The sequence below is a fragment of the Oenanthe melanoleuca genome, chromosome 9 (assembly GCF_029582105.1).
Source record: "Oenanthe melanoleuca isolate GR-GAL-2019-014 chromosome 9, OMel1.0, whole genome shotgun sequence".
NCBI classification, from domain to species: Eukaryota; Metazoa; Chordata; class Aves; order Passeriformes; family Muscicapidae; genus Oenanthe; species Oenanthe melanoleuca.
In genome coordinates, this window is record NC_079343.1 from 17,653,662 (window position 1) to 17,672,827 (window position 19,166).

The 19,166-nt window shown below is 41.3% G+C and overlaps 1 long non-coding RNA gene across 2 annotated transcripts in view; it reads left to right on the forward strand.

Annotated features, from left to right (window-relative positions):
- The first annotated feature begins 3,007 nt into the window (after positions 1-3,007).
- The window catches only part of LOC130256854 (uncharacterized), an 84,278-nt gene continuing 68,119 nt past the window's right edge, over positions 3,008-19,166 (forward strand). The window contains exon 1 of one of the 2 annotated variants that reach the window (XR_008841196.1): positions 3,008-3,640. This is a non-coding gene — a long non-coding RNA (uncharacterized LOC130256854). Of the gene's footprint in view, positions 3,641-3,719; positions 3,929-19,166 lie in introns of those variants that run through there. The other variant, XR_008841197.1, reaches the window with a different exon arrangement.

Below are 19,166 nucleotides of genomic sequence, written 5' to 3' on the forward strand. Positions count from 1 at the left end.
ACCCAGCAAGGATTCGGGGAGCCACGAGGTGGCACTTCTGCTGCACAGAATGCCTAAAACTCCATTACTTTGCAGGCTGGCAAAAATACAAAAAGAAACCAACCAACCCAGCTTTCATCTGCAGAAGGAAAGTAACCTTATTCTTATAAACAGCCATTTAAAGTCAAGATTTAAAACCATCACATGGACTCCTTTCAATCTAACCAGGAGCTTGACTCAATGATCCTTGTGAGTCTCTTCCAACTCAAGTTATTCTACGATTCTATGTCAGACTTTCTTTAAAGCAAAAACTTAGAAACTGCCTTATCCAGTACCTCAAGCCAACGAAGTCTCTTTTAACTTAATATTCAATTTTTCCATGTTTCCATGCCCATTTCCAAACTACCTGATATATTTTTTATAATGAAAGACGTGCAACAATACTGAAGTGTCCTATGGATGTACAGTTTTCATGCACTGTTTCCTTTCAGAAAAGTTTTAGGGAAGGTCTTAAGTTTATATTTGGTTATCTTGCATGTCCTTTTCTAGTCAAGTCACAGTAAGTTTTTGCAAAATGCAGTTGCATGGAGGTTTCTTTTTCTTCATAGTGTAAACTATTTTAGTTTTTCTGAATGTTGGGACACCACTTTATTTTATTTTTTTTTTGTTTTTTTTTTGTTTTCCTTGTGATTTCTAGAGCATATGGTCATGATTCAGTACAAAAACCACCCCTGCCAGTTGTCTCAAACTTTTCCCTTTTTTTTTTTGGTTGCAGCCCTGTACTGTGATCTGGGATGAGGCCAATCCTTGGCAAAAATGTTGGGCGAGGGGATAAATTCTTACAACAGCAGGAAGATGAGGGTCTGGGCAGCAAAAATAGCCTGGTTTTAGCAAAAACTTAATGGAATTTTCTATTTGACTGACTTTTGGCTATTGCTCAGTAATTAAGAGACCTGTCCAGGAATTTCTGTCTAAGATGCAGCAGAGTCACAAGATTCCAAACTGCTTTCCTAACAAACTCTTAACGAGTTTGGAGCCCTGTGAAAGCACGTGGAGTCAGGGCTGGTGCACATTGCCTTTGGAGATGATTTCTCTGCTGCAGTCTCAGCTCACACTTGTGCCAAGCTTGGGACTATCCAGAAGTAGTTCACAGCTGAAGCAAGGAAATGTGAAACTGTGGTGGTGGCAAATCTGTTTTAAACTTCAGCCTCAGTCTCTCTCATGGAATGGACATGACTGGCTTAAGCTACACAGGACAAAATCCTGAGTCTGGAGTGACTAACAAAACCAGAGTACAGCCATGGCTTGTACGTGGGGGTGGTACAGAAAAGAGAAGAATGTAGGAAAGAGCAGAGCTATAACATGTTATTGCAGGAGATGAAAAAATTGTGAATAACTGATGAATCATGCTTTGAATAAATGCATTTGTACACCTACAGGCCTGACAGATTTCTTTGTGCAAGAAAAGTACACCTCTAGCTGCAGTTGTTTTACTTCTGCCTAAAGTTTTCTGTTGAAAAGTATTTTATTAATGAGGATTGTAGATTAGTTTGCCTGCTCTTCAGTTACTACATTGTGCTGTTTTTTTCTAAAATTGTTTTCAGAACTTCAGCAGTCCAGCCAGACTTTCCCATTAATACTTTATTAGCAGAAGCCAGTTCTATTATAAATGTTAGAAATTTGCTTTTCTGTCTACTTATATGTGCACCATATGCCTGGAAGACTTCTGGAAGACTTTGTTTTCTGCCTTTTCTGCAGCAGTTGCTGGGCTAAGATGCCTTTATTTCAATAGTAGTTTTTATTCAGTAGGGAAAACATTTTAAATGTTCTTTTACTTTTTTTTTCCTTTTTTTTCATAAATGTCTTTCTGGGAAATGCGGCTGGACAAATTTCTCCTTCTTAAAATGAACATTGCTATCTGTAATTCCCTTAGGGTAAACATACTAACCCTGACTTCAGACAGTGAAATTTATCAGCCTGATGCTTCTCCTGCCTTTGTTGAACAACTGAGCCCTGTACCTTGTGTGGTAGCATCCGGGATTACAGGACACATTGTAGATTTAGGGACGGAATTAACAGCGAAATGCTTCCAAGCAGAACTAAGTCATTAATCTGGGTCTGGGAAATTTGTTTTACTAAGGAGGCAGTATTGTAATGGCAGTGCATCCAAGATCAAAGTGTACCTGTGAAGAGGCTTTGTGGGAGCAGTGTAATTGCAGCAGTTCAGAGCACAAAGCTGCGCTCTGGTGCGGCTGGGTCCGTGCGGGTTTAGCCCCAGAGTGCCCGCAGCGCTCGGGTGTTCTGTCCCGGGGGATAATGCGGGTTTATCCCAGGATTTCCCGCAGCTCTCGGGTGTTCTGTCCCGAGGGATAATGCGGGTTTATCCGCAGGATTTCCCGCAGCGCTCGGGTGTTCTGTCCCGAGGGATAATGCGGGTTTAGCCCCACAGTGCCCGCAGCGCTCGGGTGTTCTGTCCCGAGGGATAATGCGGGTTTAGCCCCAGGATTTCCCGCAGCTCTCGGGTGTTCTGTCCCGATGGATAATGCGGGTTTATCCCAGGAGTGCCCGCAGCGCTCGGGTGTTCTGTCCCGAGGGATAATGCGGGTTTAGCCCCACAGTGCCTGCAGCGCTCGGGTGTTCTGTCCCGCAGGAATAATGCGGGTTTAGCTCCAGAGTACCCGCACCGCTCGGGTGTTCTGTCCCGAGGGATAATGCGGGTTTAGCCCCAGGATTTGCCGCACCGCTCGGGTGTCCTGTCCCGCAGGGATAATGCGGGTTTAGCCCCAGGATTTCCCGCAGCGCTCGGGTGTTCTGTCCCGAGGGATAATGCGGGTTTAGCCCCAGGATTTCCCGCAGCGCTCGGGTGTCCTGTCCCGAGGGATAATGCGGGTTTAGCCCCAGGATTTCCCGCAGCGCTCGGGTGTTCTGTCCCGAGGGATAATGCGGGTTTACCCCAGGATTTCCCGCAGCTCTCGGGTGTTCTGTCCCGAGGGATAACGGGGATGCGCCCGGCTCCTCTCACCTCCCCTCCAGCCCGGGGATGCGACTTGCACAGGCACCAGAAGATGTAGATCAGAAATTATCCCCCCAAAAGATGTAGAACAAGGCTTGAACACCACCATAATCTGTCAAACGGTACAAAAGGCTGAGAAAAGGGGCTGCTCAGCCACGGAAGCCTCAGAGCCCCTTCTGCAGGGGCTAACAGAGCTGGAGAGGTGCTTTTGGCAAAGTATGGAATGATATGACGAAGAAGGACAGCTCTCGGTGGAGAGAGGGTATATCTAGATTAGATACAGGAAGGAAACTCTTCCCTGTGCGGGCGATGAGAGCCTGGCACAGGTTGCGCAGAGAAGCCGCGGCCGCCCCGTCCCCGGCGCGCTCGGTGCCGGGCTGGACAGAGCTCCGCACACCCTGGTCCAGCGGAACGTGTCCCTGCCCGTGACACGAGAGCTGTAACAAGACACCCCTCACAACCCAACCCTCCCGCGCTCCCGTCCCGGCCCGGCCCGGCCGCGGCCCCGCGGGCGCTCCCCGGGGTGGCCCCTCACGGCCGGGGCCGGGCGCGCTCCGCTTTACGGCTGCTGAAAACTCCCGGGGCGGGCCGGGCCGCGCGGCGCCGGGCACGGCGGGGGCAGCGCAGGTAACGCGGGGCACAGCGCAGGTAACGCCGCGGGCAGCGCAGGTAACGCCGCGGGCAGCGCAGGTAACGCCGCGGGCAGCGCAGGTAACGCGGGGCACAGCGCAGGTAACGCCGCGGGCAGCGCAGGTAACGCGGGGCACAGCGCAGGTAACGCGGGGAACAGCGCAGGTAACGCGGGGCACAGCGCAGGTAACGCGGGGCACAGCGCAGGTAACGCCGCGGGCAGCGCAGGTAACGCTGGGCATCGCACCGCGCGGGGTAGCGCAAGTATCACCGAGCGCAGCGCCGGTAACGCGGGGCACAGCGCAGGTGAGCCCGGCTCGGCCGGCCGGGACCCCCGCGCTCCTCACCCCGGCCCCGCTGTCAGCGCGGGGGCGAGCTCCGTCCGCTCCGTGCGTGGTTTTTTTTTTTTTTTTTTTTTTCTAAAAGTAACTCAGAGCTGGGTGAAATAAAGGATGCGCGCTGCTCCGCCGGGGGCTGCGGGCTGTGTTTGGGGCAGGGCAGGTGAATGCGCCGTGCGGATGGTCCCGCTCTCTCCATCCCTGGTTGCGCGGAGCTGCTCCGTGTTCTGCTCTTTGCGTTCTGTTCGCTGGGAAACGGGACACCAGCGTGGGCTCGCCGGAGTTTGGAAACTGAGCGGTGCGCTAGCGCCTTAAAGCTTTTAAATATTGAATGAGAACCCCCAGAAGGCGGTGTCATGCGGAGAGCTTGCTGCGAGCCGTCGGCGGGATGACGGGCGCGCTCCGCCGGGGTTTGGGGTGCGCTCAGGGTACCAGCAGCGCAGTCTGGCAAGTTTCAGCATAGACAGCGTTGGCATTGTCGTCCTTCTGTGCATCCTCACTGTCTTGGTTTCTCCATCCGTGCAGGGCTTCTTGACTTCAGCAGGTATTTGTCTCCTGTAACTGAGATGGCCTCGAAGTTGTAATTAAAACAAACTCCGTAATGAGTGTGGAGTTGACACTTGCAAAAGAGCGCTGAGGCATCTCGCTGACTTCAGCTGAAACGTGCAGCGTTGTTGCTGAGTCATCAGGACAGAAATATTCGAGGAAGAAATAAAGAATTTGGATTTTTAACCCTAATGTGAACAGCCTGTTTCATGTTGGCTTATTTATTACTTGGTACATATTTCTTGCATTTACAGGCAAATTTATTTGTTCGGTGGTTAGCATATGGAAAGCATTAGATGACTGAAATTGTAACGATGCCAGTCCTGTATATCAAGCAATAACTGTATGTATTTTGAGAATTTTAATTTAAAGAGCTCTTGTACGAGTCCCAGTACATCCATAATGCAGCATTAATCTCTGCTATCATCAAAATACTAAAGAGTGTCTTCTGAATTTTGGTCATGGGTCACATTCCTAGTCAATGTCTTAACTGTATGATAATCTACCATAAAGTTAATCACCTGAAACAAGCCAAAGAGTGATCTTTTGTAGCTTACCTTTAGCAGCATTTTTTTCAGCTGGAGTTTTTTAATTAAAAACTCTAGAGCTATGCACACAACATTTTCTTAAATAAGCAATAAGTCATCCCACAGAAACACAGGGTTTTTTTCCAAGTTTCATCAGATATTTCTTGGTTTTAGTGTCTATCTAAACTTAGCAGAGGTTTACTTTTTTCACATTCTTGAAAATATGAGCTTTACATTGCTGAAGATGTTGACTGAAACAATACTAACAGAACACCTTGATAATGAAACAACACTTTTATTTGTGATAATGTAAAACTTGTGGGGTTGTTTTTTTGTTTTTTTTGCATTGGAAGAGTTGGGTCTTTATCTGAATCAGCAGATAAAGTTTAAATGGGAAGAAAGTCAGAATTGTCTCAGTTAACAGAAGGATGCTGGTGGTTCACATGCATGTCACAAGCTGCAGTTTTTTGGGAGCAGCTCCCATAGTCATGCTGGGTCATATGACTTCTCGCTCTGTTAATCTTCATAGCTGAAGTCTTTGCCACTGCTGTGGTACATACCTGCATTATTTTCTTCCCCTTTTAAAATAACCTCAGGGTATTAATACAAACTAGACAAAAATAGACCTTCAAAGAACTTTATCTCCCCCTCACTAAACGGATTTATTTCACAAGTTCTTTGTGATTCACATGTAATTCTCCAGGGAACGTGCGCTGTAGATCTTCATTATAATAATCTGTCAAATAGACATTTCTAAATCCTCAGACTTCTCCAATGACTCTGGATCTTCTACTTTAAACATGATTTTGTTGGCCAGGCCAGCATTCCTGCAGTATAGGATCACTTGAACGCTGCTTGGGCAGTGTTACACTTTTTGTTTCATTTTCTTCTTTTCCAGCTCTCTCCTCCCCTGTGATATTTACTTTGGTGTTTAGACAAATGCATTATAAATACTTTTATAAATGAGTTAATCAGGAATATGCAATGTAATGTGAGGAAGTCATTGATAGATGGCTCTACATTAAAACTTAGTAGGACTGGGATCCTGTTTTGCATTTTTGTCCAGATCATGCTTTGGTTTGCAATTAATCCAACTATGAAATAGGCATTATCTCCAGCTGTGGCATACAGAGCAGGTACTGATGTGGAAATTGCCTCCAGTAAGTAACTCAGTGTTCTGACTGAGAAAGGAGTTTCTAGCCAGGTGAGGATCAGTCTCTTCTCCTAAGTAACAAGCAAAAGGACAAGAGGAAACTGCTTGTGTGGTTTGGAAGCATCAAAGATCAGTGTTCATCCTCCAGTACCTGTATAGCTCCTAAAACCTGATAATGGAGTGCACCTGTCACAGCCCAGGCTGAGGGCAGAAAAGGAGTTGTTTTCTCTCAGCCATCTCTTTGCCATGGGATCTGTTGGTCAGTTGGGATCTAGCAGGGAAAAAAATACCAAGAGTGTGTATCTGAAAACATAATCAAGAAGTATTCAAATGAAGGTTCACCAACACTGCTTCTTCTGGTTTCTTGTACAAGTGTGTCTGCAGTTCCCTGTGGATATCTGAAGCACAGGAACTGAATAAAAATGAGAATATCCTATTATTACTGATTGGTTACTTGTGTCGAAAATCAGCAATATGACACTACTGACGTGGGTTGTTGACCTCAGCAAGCCTTGACTTTGAATTCAGACTGGTTAACTCTGCAGCATTCCACCTTTATCCAGAGCCAAAGGATTCAGCAGTCACATGGTTGTTTTGAGATTTATGCTTGAAAATCAGAGGGATGTGTCTTCCAAACAGGTGTGGGGAGGGGGGATACGTGCAACAGTCATCTGGGAAGTTGAATTGGTAGAATTGTTGGGCCTGTTCTTTAGTTTTCTCTTGTTTGTTTTAGCAAGCAATTTAACTGTTTTCCATGTAAATACAGCTAAATTTGAGGACTTGTGCAAAGGCTCCAGTGTGAAATGTACCACGTCTTTGTGCTTGGCACTAATGAAATCGCTCCAAGAATCTTCTGTCAAGTTTGGGTCTTCATACTTCAAGTAGGATATTAGAGTCAAAGAGACTTGAGAGAAGAACTGTAAGAATGAAGAAGGATTGAAAAGAACTCCTTGGGGAGAAGTTCTAAGAGCTCAATATGTTAAATATTATCACAGAGAAAGGAGGGGAGGGACTTGATTGCAGTGTTAGAAGCATGTGCCTTGTGAACAGAAATTCTGTGATGAAGCAGAAAATGATGGGATATCTAGATCCTGTGGCTAAAATATGAGCCAGACACATTTGCAGTAGAAATAAGAACTGCATCTTCAGCAAGAGGGTAATTTATTGCACATTATGGTAGGATATTCATCAAAGGAAAATTTTAATTCAAATATGGTATTCTTCCTTTAAGAGGAACCTAAGTAAAACTTAATTGAGGGCATGTGTCCATGTGTTGTATCAGTCACAGCAGATAAAGTATTTTTTCCTGTATCTAAATACCTGCAGCTACATAAAAAGACAATAATAAAATATGGTTAGCCCTGTTGAAATTAGAACAGAACTGATGGAGAACTGAAGGCTTAAATGTCTAAAATGCATGGAAATAATGAATCACAGAATAGTTAGGGTTGGAAGGGATGCCTGGAAATCATATAGTCCAACCCCCAAAACAAAGAACTCTAAAACAAGAATTTGTTTTAACTGTACTGAAGATTGAAAAGTTGGCTTGGTGAATAATTCTTTATCAATGCAAAGATGTCATTACACTCAATTTCTGCATTAGGAGGTCTTGGCCATTTTAAATACTAAATTGACATGCCAGTTGCTAAGATGCCTTAAAAGTTCTTGTGAAATTACTGGGAAAATTAAGGCGGTTGAAGCTCAGAATCTGAAAGAAAGGTGAAATTAACAAAAAAAAAATTCTGCTGTCGTTGAGTAACTTTTATAGAAGAGAACACTTGGGCTGCTGTAGAAAACTGCTGAACACATCAGGGTGGTAACAGAACATAGTTTGTTTGTGTGGGAATTATTGGAGGGTTTGCAAGGAGGGATTTGTAGATCCTGCAGAGATTTGGGGGAAATCTGTGTTATAACGCATTATCTCCTGTGGTGAAGAGCCAGCAGGAACGTTCTGAGGTTTTTTCCTGTGCTCAGTTTTACATGCCTTTAGCAGTCAATGCTTTCAGGTCTTAGGCTTAGTGGAATTTCAGGCAGCTGTGCTGGTTTTGCTGGGGATAGAGTTAATTTTCTTCCTGGTAGCTGGAACGGGGCTGTGCTTTGAATTTATGCTGGAAATGGCACGGATAATAAAGGGATGTTTTGGTTAGCACTGAGTAATGCTTGCACAGAGCCAGGGCATTTTCTGCTCCTTACCCCACCAGTGAGAGGGCTGGGGGTGCACAGGGAGTTGGAAGGGTCAGAGTTGGGACAGCTAATCCCAGTGACCCAGGGAATATTCCAAATTAAGTGGTGTGCTCAGCATAAGCTGGGGAAGCAGAAAAGGGGGATGCTCAGAGTGATGGCACTCCCCAAGTCATTTTTAGGGATGGTCTGAACACCTGCCTGCACATGGGAAGTGGAGAGCAAATTCCATGTTTGGTTTTGCCTTCATGCACAGCTTTTACTTCACCTGTTAAACTGGCTTTATCTCAGCCCACAGGTTTTCTCCCTCCTCTGATTCTCTTCCCTTCTCACTGTAGGGAGTGGCTGTGTGGGGCTGGGTTGCTGGATTGAACCCCCTTGCTGGGAGTTAAACCATGACAACAGCACGAAGAGAAATAAAATAATGGAGCATCAAAATAGCAAACTCTCCCTTTGACACAGTTTGACAGGATGAGCAGGAGTCAAGCTGAAGCACAAGTCAAATAAGATATGCCTGTCTTGTATAAACCCTTCAGCTTTTTGGAGAACATGCCAGGAATCAGCCCTCAAGATGATGAGAGATCATCAAAATAAATGGAAAGGACCAAGCTAAGTGCACATCACTCAGTGAAACCAGTCTTTTTTCTTAAATCCCAGAGAATACTGGAGCAATGACCAGGGGATTGATTAGGCAGTGCAGTTTGGTGAACCAAATCATGTATATGATGAGGACCAGCTGGTTATAAAACTGCAGCAAATTACAGCAGGAAAAGTCTGCAGCTGGAAGGATTTTTGAGAGTCTGAAGGTGATTGTGCTTCTTGTCTCAAGGGATAATGTGCAAGTATCCAGAAAGTTTCATGATACATGCTGAAGAGAAGGCTGGGTGTGTGTTGTATTGTTGGAAATAGCTGTAAAAGGGGAGGTTTTGGAGCTCAGTCCACAAATTCTCAGCCACTTACTTTGATTGCACACTTCCTTACGAGTATTTAACAGTTTAGAAACAGCTGGATGATGGATGATTCTGAATGCTGCAATTACAGAAAAACCTGCAGCAGTGAGTAAGCAAGACAGAGATGTTTGACCATGCATTATTTTTCTCCTTACTAATAGCAGAAAGTAATTTGTAGGTGAATTAATACTTTCCTTCAGGTCTGTTTTTAAATTATTATTCTTAAGCTTTTGTATTTAGGCATTTATTTTTATGTTCCAAGTAGTTCTATAAGGGTTCTGCATTTTCTACTTTGTTTCTGTTCATGTTAGAGATTACCTAAATTTGTTTCAAACTTTGTCTTTGCAATGGTTGAAAAAACTTAACTTTCATAAAACATAAGATTTTTTTTTCTTTCTTTATGCACTTAGGCTGTTAATATGTGTGATATAAGGTATCATGGGCCAAGTTTGTGGTTTAAAAAGATTAACTTTAGTAAAACTGTAATGTGAAGTATTTGTGTAGAGTGATGGGTGAGAAATTTTTTTAGAAAAACCTAATTATTTGCAGAAAACCATGTGTATACTGACAATTTCCAAGTAGACTTGGGTGTATTTATCTACCCATTATAGTTCTTATTTTATGGATGAATATGCTAAGTGCTATTCAGAATTATTTGGCCATATGTTCCTGTTTTTATGGAACTTCATTTTGAGGGCTCCTTATATAAATAAAGTTTTCTCTTCATGATGGAATGTACTAAGAGGGAGAGAAAAGAATGTTATTTCAAATGTTATACCTTTTGCAGAAGAGCAGATGGTGTTTGTATGCGGGGCTTCGAGGAAGTTTTACAAGTTTGTTTTTTTTTTTTTTTTTTTTTTTTTTTTGAAACTACTGCTTTATTCCAGATTGTCTAAGAGAAATGAGTGTTTTTAGTTTAGCATCCCAGGTTGTGTCACAGCTGATGTCAGTGTGCTCCAAAGCCAGCAGGGATGTGGAGTCACACTGACCCTTTCCCAGTGTTTGTATGATGTGGATGGTTCCCAAGTGCAGGCAGGAGTTGCTCACCTAAAGTTTATTTTGTGTGGTAATTTGGCAAGAGTGGTCCTGGACAAGGTGACACTGAGTGACCCCAAGTTTCTGCATCTTTATTTCTGCCTTTTAAGACTTGATTCTTCCAGTCTTCAGACACTGGTTTTGGAAGCTGATGGGGAACAGTCCCCTGGTGACACAAGTAGCTCCTTCAGCACCTTTGGACTGTTCCACAGTTGTTCTCTGCAGTCAATTTGATGCTTCATTGGCACTAAATTTGATCCAAAATCCCCTGGGAAAAACAGCAGGCAGATGATTAATTTTCCTATTTGTCTTTTAATATGAAATTTGAAATCCACTGGTCGTGCCAATTGTGAGAAAAAAAGAACTTGTTAGTAAAGTCTCAGAGGAACTTTTAGTTGGGTGCTGCAGGCTGCATTGACACATTAAATTATTAATCATGACTTTTTACAAATGTGTTCCAAGACATTTACATCTATGAATCACAAACATCATGCTGGGTGAGACTGAAGGCAGGGATTTACATTGTTCTGCTGTCCACATTAGCTAATTGTTTTTCTTTATTCCCTTGCTTAGCTTTTGGGGGGTTTTATGACAATATTTGGGCATGTTAAAAAGCATATTTTACACTTGGTGATTAGCTTCAAGTAACTTTGTTTTAGTACTCTTTTGGTAGGAACAAATCCATATGAGCTCTGGCACAGCAATACTGTCTTGCATGAATATTTGAAATGTAATTAGAGAGCAGCAAAAACTACAGAACTGCTGTAGATACACACATTGTATCTACAACAAATAAAACATTATGTTGGGGGCATGGAGAGTTGTGTAATCTTCCTGTTGACACTGCAGTTGTTGTGCCTCTGGCTCCAGCCTCTGTCTGAGCCTGAACTGTGGAACCTAATAAAATATTAGTGGATTTACCCACGTAGAGGATTCTGACAATGCCTGTGGAAGAAAATAACGGCTTGATCAGGCTGTTGCTTCCTTTTTTAGAGGAAGTTGTGCCCTCATCTCCATTTTATAGGAGATAAATGCAGCCATGCATTAAGGGGGGAAAAACCAAAAAAGTGTTGATTAAACAGGCAAGATAGTTACATGCTGACAGAAACATGCGTCTGGAATTTTTATTTCACTAGTGAGACCTTGCATTAGTGCATATTTTTACTGTACCAACTGAGAGTAAAGTCTATCTAGTATTATTTATAGAAGTGCTTCCACAAGAGAGGCAGATGCTGGGATACTCAGAGAAGCCTGGTCTGGTTTTCAGGCCAAAGTTTGGCCCAGAGATGATGTGTGAGCATATGCTCAACATGCTCAGACAGTGCTTGCTCAGTGTTTCTGAGCTGCAGGTAAGTATGCAGAAGTATCTGGTGTTCTCTCGGGATGGAATGAGAACAAATATAAAGATATTTTTAACTCAAATTGAATTCTTGTTCTCCTACCAGCTAATCACATGTATTAGATGCCTGATGAGTGTCTGCTGTCTGAAAAACAGATTCAACATGGGCAAATATGTCTGGCACAAGCCAGATGGTTTGATTTTTGTCTTCATGGCAAGAGTAGGAAAAAATACATTTAGTGAGCAGAGAGGCTGTGGAGAATGTGGTGCTTCCAGGGAAAAATAAAAATTATTTCTCTATCCTGATCAGTTACTAAACTATGCAGTTTTAATAAAGAGCTTTTCTTGATTGCCAAGTTGTGGCTTCTTTTCACTTGTTTCATCCACCTACTTGGAATGCTTTGAAAATGACTATTTTGGGACAGTTCTCTTGCTTTCATCCTCAGTCAAAAAGTTTCTTTTTCCCTCCTGTTCTCCAACAGCTGTTTTTCATAAGTGTGTGTGTGGATAAATACTAATTTCCCCTGTGGTCTAGCTGGCTTTTCTGCACTATTAATACTCCACCATAGCAAAAAGTGATTCTGTACACACAGTTCATTCTTGGTGTGTTTTGTATGCCAGCAATTAAGTGTAGATTTAGAAGTTGAGTGGGTGATTAACTCTGAAAGTGCAAATTCACTAACTTTGCATGTGTGTTTTGCATGGATTTCAGTATCTAACCAGTTCTTAGGAATACTTCAGTTTTTCTAGAGGAAAACGTGTGCTCTGCAGGAAAAAAAAATCGATTTCAAGTTTTTTTAAAATGAATTAATATGGATATTCAAAGATCCAGCAGTTCAGAACCAGAAATTACCAGGAGCAAAGATATTGCTGGAATATGTGTTCCAAGGTAGGATACTTTTGTGACACAAGTGTGGAGTTTTAGTTTGGTTTGGTTGGTTTTTTTTTGTTTATTTATTTTTTTTTTTTATTGTTATTTTGCTGTTCCATTTTGTTTTTAAAATGGGGCATCCTGCTGTTTTATTATTTTGAGTGGTGTAAAGATGGTCTTGCACATGAGAATTAACAAGTACAGGGAACTGAACTGAAATGCACATTTTCATATATGTAGCAGTTATACACTGATGTATGTAGAAAATAAGGAGTTTGTTTATGTGTGTAGAATCTTGGTCAGATAGGCTTGTGGCCTCTGAGTTTGTAAATCTTTTCCAGAAAGGCTGTAGAGAATATTTATAGGAGTTTTTCTGAGTGTCTATTCTGAGAGGGATCTGAGGTGCATTAAAGGAAATGTGCATTTCTTAGGAAATAGCAAGTTTGAAGAATTATGGAATTGTTACTTCAAGTTATGTGCAAGTAGCCTGAGACAGTGCCCCTTTCTGAATGAGTTTTAGTTTTCTTTTAGACACTCTAGGATTGAAATGTGCTTGTTTTCTAGCTGCTGATAGATCAGGGCTTGGAGTTGTTTTTGTGTATTTTGTGTCAGAGCAGAGGGGCTGGCAGCTTTGGGAGGGTGGGGTGAAATTCTCTGGTGTTCTCCAGCCTTCCTTCCAGTAAAAGAGTTGAATGGAGAAAGCATTAGTAAATATCAAATTATAGCTGAATTGTTGTAACTAATGTACTTGCTCTTGTTGCTGTTTCCTAATGCAGAATTTTTTTGTTCGCTGTTTTTTGCTCATCCAACGTAGATGAGAAACGTGAAAAAAAACTTAATTTTGTGGGAAACAGAGGAGTGTGTTTTTGAAAAAAAGTACTGATGTGTAAGGACCACTTTTTACTCTTTGTTTTTCTTATTTGTTTTTTCCTTTATAGAATATCTTTCTAGAGCTACAATTTCTTTCAGGTGGCAAAGCCTAAGTAATTTAATCCTTTTCTAGCAGATACTGTGTGTGATTCTGTTTTCAAGTTGAATTCCCTATATTTTATGGAGACATTTTTTTTTCTTTGTTTTAGTTGAAAGGAGTTAAGTAATGACACTTCCTAGAAAGATGAGATAGAAGTGTTACCAAAAAAAAAGGGGAAAAATTTTCTTGACCTTTAGTGCGTATTTTTTTTAAGTACTGGTTCAAAAGTCTGAATGTCCTGAGAAGGCATAAAAGTGTCAGTGTAAGAGATATATCAAAGTAATTTGGTTTTTCAGAATTGAAATAAATGTGACTTAAAGGGAAACTGTCCAGATACTTAGATCTTAAACTACTTTAGTGAGAATTTGATTTTTTATTCTGTTAGAGACTTGCATTTACACTGTGGGTTCTAGGATAAATTAACTAAAAGCTGTAGAAAATCTTCAAAGATTATTATTATTACTGTGATCTGTAGGGAATATTAATCCATTAATTGTTTATCTCTTGCCTTGGAGGAATTCCATGTAGAAACTTTTATTCAATTATCTTGTGCAATGTGCAGTGTTCTTACCTGCTATGTGAATGTACCTCAGTTTAGATGATTGACTGCTGATTGACACTAAGTTAGACTGGCTTGTGAGGAAAAGTGGCTTGGCAAAAGAACAAAATTTTCTTTGAAACTATATAGAGGAAATTGCCTTGCAGTGATATAAGATGTGCCTCACAAAACTACCTTAAAATCCACACTGACCCTTTTTCTGATATTGAGCAGAAACTTGGGTAGATATTTCTCAAATAAAAAGCAATCTGGAAATGGATTAAACCTGAATAATTATTCACTGATGGAAATCTAGCTATAGGAATATCCTAGGGACATTCTGTATGCACCCAGAAGTTCCTGAATGTACAGAAGTGAATATAAATATTACCTCAGTCTTTCCTGGTAATCTTTTCTCAATCTGGGCTTTGCTTAAAATCTCATTTCTGATAGTCTATAGGCAGTGACTATGACATGCAGGACAGTGTGTGATTTCTGTTTCAGAACATTTTTTTATTCCAGGCATACTAATCAGATTCTGCAGAGCTCTCTACCATATTTTGTTAGTTATTGCAGCAAGTTAAAAATTAAAAGGAAGGGCCAATGAAAAATAACTTAATCAGGAGTACTTTGTGCAGACTCAGTACTGAGTGTGGTTTATCAGGGCTCCATAATAAGAGCACCAATATGAAGTAAAGAGGGATTCAGTGTTTATCTAAGATTCTGTTAAGATGAGAGATTTCTAGACCTTTTTCAGGGGACATTTTTGAAGACGTAGCATTTTTGTAGTACTTGTGTTTTTTATGTTCCCACTTAGCCGGCTGTGTGAGGTGGACTGGACAGCAGGTTAGACTTTAACAAAATAAATACACATAACCGAAAATATGCAAGATTTTGCAATCAATGTAATGAAGTTAAACTGTTGGAAAATGTGTGGGGCTTTTTTTCTAAAATTTGTCTTCCCTTCATGAACTCTAGATTAATATTGGAATTTTTGTTTTTAAATACCCTACTACTAAAATACACACTGCAATTGTTTTTATTAACAGCCTAGTGTCTTTCTAGGCAATATTTATTCCACATCCCCAGCCATTACCCTTTGTTCCTATCTAGGCTTCTTCTGACATTGTTTTAAGCCCCATTTTCCAGTGTGGGGATGTGTGGGTGTATTAGGCAAAATTAAACACTTTACTTATCAGCATGTACTGATCCAAAAATCACCAAAAAGATACCAAAAAGGTATCTGAGGTGCTTGGCTTTTGGAGTGACTGCTTTAACAAGCTAATTTTGGGACAATGAAACTTAGATCTCTGGATTTACAGATGACCACCCAGTGCTTAAGTCAGCAAAGCATTAATATTTGTGATTATATGCTTGCTTCTGCTAATTCAACAAATTAATGAAGAATGTTTGCTGAAATCTCACAGACCTCACTTCCTTGTGAGGAGATAATTACTTTTTGTCATGAATAAAGATCTGCAGTCAGTGACAGACTCAGGTGAATGCTACACAAATGGCAGAAACAGATTCTGGAGTAGTCAGGGTTGTCCATTTAACAGTTTGGGCTGAATTTTGGTGGCTGAAGGTTAAGAACTGATGGGAGCAGCCCCAACTCTCACATGTGCAGGGCCCCTTCCACCAATTCCTTGTGCATTTAGGGTGACCTGAGTGCTGCATTTGGATTCTGACATTGAGTCTGCCACACCGATGTGACAGCACACAGCTCTGGTTGTCCTGCATCAGCAGACATCAAAGAAATCTTTTTATTTAATGGTAAAAGATGCTCTGAGGAGGAGAAAGTGGGTTCTTTGTTGTCTTGTTGCACAGACAGAATATCATATGCAGCATAGATTGTTGTACAATAATGAGTACCTAGGAGAAGGCTGAGTTACTGAAGCACGTTGCCACAGGGCAAAGCAGGGGTGGGATATGGTTAAAAAAAAAAAAAAATCCAGCAAAGGAAGCTGGAACACGTTTATATTGCATTCTTTGCTTTCAGAGTAGCTTTCTTTATTGGATTCCTTATGTATAAGTAACAAAGATTCATGAATAGTTTATTTGAATTTGATTTTTCCTGATCTATGCATGAGTTTATTAGCTTTAGGCAGGTGCATAAAGATTCAAGATTGGCTTTTTTCTAAAATTCAGCTCCTAGTACTACATCAGATTTTCTTTCCTTTTAACTCACAGAGGTTTTTAGAGTTGTAGCTGCTCACATCTGTAATTCATGTCTCTTCCAGACGTGTTAGCTGTTGGACTTTAGTGGACCTGAGGTCAGACTTGATGCAAATTTGGTAGTTTTTAGGAGAATTAGTTGGTGGAAAGAAATGCATGGAAAGACTTGAGCTTTTTGCAGTGCTGTGTTGAGAAATTCAGCCTTAACTAATACAACTCAGTTGTGCCCTTTTTTGTTTTATGTTCCTCCATCACATGATACACTTTGACTGGCACGAGTGGTCACTAAAAGAGCTAAATTAGCATTAATCAGCTTATGGAACAAGTCCAGTTGGAGAGGTGGATGAAAAAATGTATCACCCCAAATAACTCTGCTTAAAAAGTAACTTATAATAGCATATTTATATATTACTGAAATATATATTCTCCAGCCTAGTTCCAAATTAATTGAGAAAAAATACTTTATTAGGAGCAGAATTTTTATCTGAGTGGCAGTTCTGTGGTTCTGCAAAGCCTGGCATTGCACCTGCATGAAGTGGAGCAGGATGGATGCTGTGCAGCCGTGTTCCTTACCTGCTGCAGCTTCCCAGGAGGATGCTGGATGCCCTGAGGATGGAGCTCCCTGTGCTCTCTGCTGATTTCATGGTGTTGCTCCATGTGTTAATGGAGCAGCAGATGTTAAAAGCGACTTTCCATGGGTTGTAAGCCAGGAATCACAGAACCAGGAGCTCTGTCAAAGCTGGGAATAGGCTCTTGGGGAGCTCCTGAGCATTATCTGTTGTTCTCTGGACTGTGTGGCTGCTGGAAATGTAGTCATGAAGCAAAGGGAAATTGTCTCACTCGAAGAATGGAAGTTTTTTTGTTATTTTGGCGTTGGTTTTTTAATAGTTTTGTTGTTTTTATTGTCAATTTTTACTTAAATATTTTCTGTTCACAGGAAAAATGTCCAGGATATGAACATCTGAACACAAGTGGGAATGAACTTTGAAGACTTGGGCACTATTAAAATACAGGCACTGTTCCTCTGTATGGCCAATGCTACTTTTCTTTCCTGTGCTTTCAGTTCCTGTGCTTAAAAAATGAGTGATGTGCTGTCTTTCTAAAGATGCATCAGAAAATGCAGTAAAAAGCAGTGAATTAGATCTCAGTTAATAGTTTTGTTTAGTCATATGACTTTGTAAATCTTACCATGTACTTCATCAAAAAATTATCAGCCAAAATTTTAATCTCTCTGACTGAATGATGAAGCTTATTTTCAGTGGAAGTCTTGTCATGTATTTCATTCTTGACACAGTTGCTAGGATAATAAATACTTGAAAATACAGTTAAAAAAGAGAAAGGCAAGATAAATAAACGTGAGCTTGTTTCTTTGTGCACTTGGATCTGTGATTGCTTCTTCTTCCTGAATGCATGGCTTGAGTAGGAATGCTAAAAATGGATAATTATGAAGGCAATGGCATGTTTTGTCAGACTGTTTTAATACCATTTGGGCTGTATCCAGTAATAAAAACCTCACAGTGTCTCCAGCCTTGTTTGAACTGTGGTTTGTGATGGATGGTGATGCCTTGTGTGGTGACTGAATCTTCTGGTGTGCAGCCTTTAATGCATCCTTCTGCTTCCCCTCCCTGTTACCTTCTTGCACAAACTCTGACCAGGAGAGTATTAATGGGAGAACCTTTTCTGATGATGAGGAAAGGGCTGCAGATATTCACAGCATGTCATGCACAATTCCTGGATCAGAGTTGCTGGGGGGGACAGGTATTTTTAGTCAGAATTGTCACAAAATGGATCTTCTGGCAGGAGGATGTGTTTGGTTCCCCACCAAAGGCAGAACAACTTAATTGATAGCTCATTTTTGGATCTGTTTATGTTCAGTCAGATATTTGTATTATGGATGTTTTCCTTGTAAACAGGCTATTTGGAGTGAAAAAGAACAGAAAAAAGCCTCCCCACACTTAAGAAATAGGGAGTGTTGCAGGATGATCACTGGGAGGAGCTGTTCATTACAGTTTTCATGCATTAAATCAGTGGCAAGGAAACGGGGAGAGGGTGGGAAGGTGATGTGGAGGCAAAGAAACTTAGTCATGAGTGGGAGTACTCTTAGTAGAAAGGGATCAGTGGTTTATGAAAAAAATGAGATTGAAGGAGCAGTGATCTCAGGGAGAAATACTACTTCACTAAGATTTTGAACTTCTGTTGTGTATTAACTATTAAAACATAAGTGTACTTGGGCCACATCATTCTGATGGGAATGCACTGCACAGGTAGCAGGGTCCAGCAGTCCATTAATGCCCTGCAGAGCCCCTGAGTTCCAAGTGAGGCAAGGACTGTTCCTGCCTTTGGAATGCTGACAAGATCTTTGTCAGTAATCCTGTTACAGAGGTAACCCACCTCACAGAGACAATTTGTGTTTGAATCTTGATGTGATTGAGTGAAAGGGGAAAATTCATTGTAAAAATTCTCTGCCACTATCTCCATAATCTCTACTTGAGTGAGCATCAGCCAAGTGAGAAAATGAAAGATTATAACCTGCCAAGCATCACTGGCAGACTGAAATGAAAAAATTGCAAGTTAATAACAGTGATGCCGTCAAAAAATTTGCTGGCCAATTTAACATTGCTTTATCCAAGGTCACATCTTGCAACTGATTATTTTTAGCAATTTGCAGATGAATATTTTCTACTTTTCTTATGGGAAGTGAAGATCAGGGAAACACCAGGTACAGTTTTAAAACTCAAAGTTATCAATCTCTTCATATCAAAAGTAAGTCATGTTCCCTGCTTGTTTGCTTAAGACTGGGCACAGAAATTTTTTCCATTGTAATGAAATGGGACATTTATTCTGTACTCTATGACAGTGATGCAGTCAGTGTGACATGAAACTCACAGTGGAGTGAGGTTGGTGAAAGAATTGAAAACAGG